Source organism: Drosophila innubila (assembly GCF_004354385.1).
Source record: "Drosophila innubila isolate TH190305 chromosome 2L unlocalized genomic scaffold, UK_Dinn_1.0 4_B_2L, whole genome shotgun sequence".
Classification (NCBI taxonomy): domain Eukaryota; kingdom Metazoa; phylum Arthropoda; class Insecta; order Diptera; family Drosophilidae; genus Drosophila; species Drosophila innubila.
Window position 1 is genome coordinate 29,368,550 of NW_022995372.1, and position 6,000 is coordinate 29,374,549.

Genomic DNA, 6,000 nt, shown 5'->3' on the forward strand with positions numbered 1-6,000 from the left:
ATTGATTAACATTTTATTCTTTTTATCTCATCATAATAAGAGGCAATTCTAGTTAAAAAAATTTTATGTTAGACATTCTCAGTATTATTTTTGAATAAAATAAAGAATATATAATTCTTCAAATTCTTCTCATACAAATATATACAACAAGAAGAGCATATTTCGTTATTTATTTTAATATTATGAATATATTATGAGCAAAATGTTTTACAACACAATATATATTATCCAATAATATACCATATGCTAAAAATTTTGAAAAAATTTTAAATAACTATTTAGTAGGTCTTACAACCTCAACCATATGTAGTCAAGAGCACTCTAAAATTAATTAAAGTATATAACAGCATGACCGGCGATATGTCCAAATGTCGATGTTCATGTGTCCTGCAGTTCACAGATGACGCACAGTTTTGCTGCGTTCTTCTTCTTCATCGACGGCCATGAATGAGCGGACTCACCGCTTAGAGTAATACAAATTTTTGGTTTATTTCATTAGTCATATATTCTTTTTTATTGAAAGAAATTAAAAATACACCATTTTTTACCGGCATATATCAATTCCTTCAATAAATTTTTTTATAACCTAAAAAATGTTATGAAACAGTCTTAGTTTTACATAATCAATGAAAATACGGTATATGACAACTATATAAAATATTTAATTGTATTATAATCGATATATGTAAAAGCATTAACCTGAACAAACAGGTACAATTATTATATTTTAGGTTGTTGCGTTTATACAATGTATGCGCATGTTAATAATGAACAATACATTTTGTGCAACGCATGTATATTATGGCACATATATACACGCAGTTAATACATTTATTTACCTAAACACATAAAAAATGTGTAATATACATTTATACACATGAATATGACAAATGTAAAATTTATAACAAAGTAATTTTATTAATGTATAAATTACATTGCAATACACAATTTCAAATGTTTGAGCAAAGTAAATTATTTATTTTATTATTGACAATTAAAAATTTTCTTTTATTTCTTCTTGTAAAATATTTTCTATATTAATGAAAAAAAATTTTTATTTTTATTAACGGTTAGATGCATTATAATAATGATCCTTCCGCAGGTTCACCTACGGAAACCTTGTTAAGACTTTTACTCCTCTCTAAATAATCAGTCAACAACTTTATGAAACAACTGCAACAACACAAGGCGTCACAGTGATCACGTCCGGAGACCTTACTAAATAATTCAATCGGTAGTAGCGACGGGCTGTGTACAAAGGGCAGGACGAATCAATGCGAGTTAATGACTACTGACCATTGGGAATTCCAAGTTCATGTAAACAGTTTCAGTTCACAATCCCGCATGAAAGTGGTTCAAGCGGTTTTACTACGGAAACCTTGTTACGACTTTTACTTCCTCTAAATAATCAAGTTCGGTCAACTTTTAAACAACCGTACACAAGGCGTCACAGTGATCACGTCCGGAGACCTCACTAAATAATTCAATCGGTAGTAGCGACGGGCGGTGTGTACAAAGGGCAGGACGTAATCAATGCGAGTTAATGACTCACACTTACTGGGAATTCCAAGTTCATGTGAACAGTTTCAGTTCACAATCCCAAGCATGAAAGTGGTTCAGCGGTTTACCCGGACCTCTCGGTCTAGGAAATACACGTTGATACTTTCATTGTAGCGCGCGTGCAGCCCAGGACATCTAAGGGCATCACAGACCTGTTATTGCTCAATCTCATTATTGCTAGACGCAATTTGTCCATTTAAGAAGCTAGTGTCCTTATAATGGGACAAACCAACAGGTACGGCTCCACTTATATAAACACATTCAAACACAATAAACATTTTACTGCCACCATGAATGAAGGCTATATAAGCTTCAACACCATAATCCTGAAGATATCTATTTAATATATTTGAGTCTCGTTCGTTATCGGAATTAACCAGACAAATCACTCCACGAACTAAGAACGGCCATGCACCACCACCCATAGATTCGAGAAAGAGCTATCAATCTGTCTTACACTTATGTTCGACCTGGTAAGTTTTCCCGTGTTGAGTCAATTAAGCCGCAGGCTCCACTCCTGGTGGTGCCCTTCCGTCAATTCCTTTAAGTTTCAGCTTGTACCATACTTCCCCTACCCAAAAGCTTTGGTTTCCGGGAAGCGACTGAGAGAGCCATAAAAGTAGCTACACCCAATTGCTAGCTGGCATCGTTTATGGTTAGAACTAGGGCGGTATCTGATCGCCTTCGAACCTCTAACTTTCGTTCTTGATTAATGAAAACATCTTTGGCAAATGCTGCTTAAGTTAGTCTTACGACGGTCCAAGAATTTCACCTCGTCGTAATACTAATGCCCCAAACTGTTTCTATTAATCATTACCTCTTGATCTGAAAACCAATGAAAGCAGAACAGAGGTCTTATTTCATTATCCCATGCACAGAATATTCAGGCATTTGAAGCCTGTTTTAAGCACTCTAATTTGTTCAAAGTAATTGTACCGGCCCACACACACTCGATGAAGAGCACTAATGCAGGTTTTAAATAGGAGGAACATATAAAAAAATACAAGTATTTAATTACATATAAGAACTCCACCGGTAATATACATACATAAAGGTATAGTACTAACTACAATTGTAAGTTGCACTACCCGTATGAAGCACAAGTTCAACTACGAACGTTTTAACCGCAACAACTTTAATATACGCTATTGGAGCTGGAATAGGTCCTTGTTAAAGGATTTAAAGTGTACTCATTCCAATTACAGGGCCTCGGATATGAGTCCTGTATTGTTATTTTTCGTCACTACCTCCCCGAGCTGGGAGTGGGTAATTTACGCGCCTGCTGCCTTCCTTAGATGTGGTAGCCGTTTCTCAGGCTCCCTCTCCGAATCGAACCCTGATTCCCGTTACCTGTTGCAACCATGGTAGTCCTAGATACTACCATCAAAAGTTGATAGGGCAGACATTTGAAAGATCTGTCGTCGGTACAAGACCATACGATCTGCATGTTATCTAGAGTTCAACCAGTGTAACGATCTTGCGATCGCTTGGTTTTAGCCTAATAAAAGCACGCGTTCCAAAAGGTCCGTGTTTTAATTGCATGTATTAGTTTTAGAATTACCACAGTTATCCAAGTAACTGTTAACGATCTAAGGAACCATAACTGATATAATGAGCCTTTTGCGGTTTCTTAATTTTTTATTTCGTGTACTTAGACATGCATGGCTTAATCTTTGAGACAAGCATATAACTACTGGCAGGATCAACAGAATAATGTGTTATTTCGTGTAAAATATTTTACACATATAAATATTTTTAAATATGTAATAGACATGACAACTCATTAATATTTTTGAATAAATATGACATGCATATAGAGAACGAATATGGCTAAATTTAAATAGCAATCATGTTGTTAGTTATAAAAAAAAAACTTACACATTTTTTTTTATAAATATATATATATACAAAATATATACATATTAATTTGTTCAAAAATATCTTTATATTTACACTTACTTAATATAAATTCATCACACGTACATTATTTAAATTCAAAATAAATTGAATAAAAATTTATTTAATTTTGATTACAAATTGATAATTTATCTACATTTTGTATATATGTGTTAATAAATATTATATTAAATAAAACCTTTATCCACAATATATTTACATTGTGTTAAAGTTTAATTATTTTAATTTCCAATATACTATACATGTGCACACTGCCCTTGCATTGGAGAATCGAAAACATATGTAATTCAATTTTCCAACCAGGTAATACTAAACCACCAACCAATTATATATATAAACCTGTTGGTGGTTCTATTTTTAATGAAAGTTTATGCTTACAAATTAACGATAATGTGAAACCTATTTAGTATATATTGAAGAACAATATACCTTGGCCAATTCCACTATTATCTAACAATTGCATATTATTACCGCAGCCAAGCGTTCAAAGACAACAAATAACGAATAACTTTCATTTTCATTGACAACATTTATTATTATATGCGTCGAACATATAATAGAGATACACACCCTGCTCACCATGTAAAGGTTTTTTTGCCACGCTTTAAAATTCAATTAGTTTTTAAATGCTACCTCTTAATATAATCAAGTGCATATCAATATATTTATGCACTATTAAACTTCATTATTTTTGCACCACACATTATAAATACCAATGTCGGCAAGACAACACTCCACCGTCATATAATTTCGGTATGTTAAATTTTTTCATATGATTGTCTTTGCGCGACCACTCCACCTATATAGGTTTTTTTTGCCACGCTTAAAATTCAATTAGTTTTCAAATGCTACCTTTAATTTAATCAAGTGCATGCATCAATATATTTATGCACTATTAAACTTCATTATTTTTTGCACCACACATTATAAATACCCAATGCCGGCAAGACAACACTCCACCGTCATAATTTCGGTATATTAAATTTTTTCATATGACTTGCCTTGCGCGACACCACTCCACCTATATAGGTTTTTTTTGCCACGCTTTCTAAAATTTACCATTTTTCAAATGACAATTTTATTTCATACCTATGCATATATTTTATAATAATGCACTGTAAAACTTCATTATTTTTGCACCACATATTATAAATATCCAATGCCGGCAAGACAACACTCCACCGTCATATAATTTGGTATGTTAAATTTTTTCATATGATTGCCTTGCTTTATGCGACACCACTCCACCTATATAGGTTTTTTTGCCACGCTTTCTAAAATTCAATTAGTTTTTCAAATGCTACCTCTTAATTTAATCAAGTGCATGCATCAATATATTTATGCACTATTAAACTTCATTATTTTTGCACCACACATTATAAATACCCAATGGCAAGACAACACTCCACCGTCATATAATTTCGGTATGTTAAATTTTTTCATATGACTTGCTCTTGCGACACCACTCCACCTATATATAGGTTTTTGCCACGCTTTCTAAAATTTACCATTTTTTTCAAATGACAATTTTATTTCATACCTATGCATATATTTATATAATAATGCACTGTAAAACTTCATTATTTTGCACCACATATTATAAATATCCAATGCCGGCAAGACAACACTCCACCGTCATATAATTTCGGTATGTTAAATTTTTTCATATGACTTGCCTTGCGCGACACCACTCCACCTATAGGTTTTTTGCCACGCTTTCTAAAATTTACCATTTTTCAAAGGACGATCTGTTTTTCATACATAAATGTACTGTTATAAAATGTCTATGTCATATGAAAGTACTTATTATATTGTTTATTTAAATGTCTGTCATATGAAAATATAATTTTACTTATATCAAATATGATTTATTTGTGGTCATATGAAATTTTTTTATTTTATGGGAGTTGATTTTATTTGTCATATAATATGGTTATGACATAAGAAAGTTGAATTTTTCTTGTCATATAAAATTTTTATGTCATATGAAATTTGACTTTTTCTTGTAGTCATATGAAATTTTTATTGTTATTTGAGAATTGTTATATTTTTTGTATATAATATGGTTATAAAAATGAAAGTTGAATTTTACTTGTCATATGAAATTTGTCCCTTTTTGTTGTAGTATATGAAATATTTATGTTTGAATTGTTCAAATATATGAAATTTTATGTCTTGTGAAATTTGCCTTTTATTTATAAGAAATTTGTATGTTATATGAGATTTGTTTAATTCTTGTCATATTATATGGTTATGACAAATAAATGTTGAATTTTACATGTCATAAGAAATTTAACTTTATTTTAGAGTCATATGAAATTTTTATATTATTTGGGAGTTGACTTTGTTTTGTCATAAAATATGGCTGTGACTTAAGAAAGTTGAATTTTTCTTGTCATATGATATTTTTTATCATGAGAAATTTGATTTTTATTTTGTAGTCATATGAAATTTTTTATGTTTGAATTTTCTATCATATGAAAATTTTATGTCATGTGAAATTTGTTTTTTGTATTTATATGA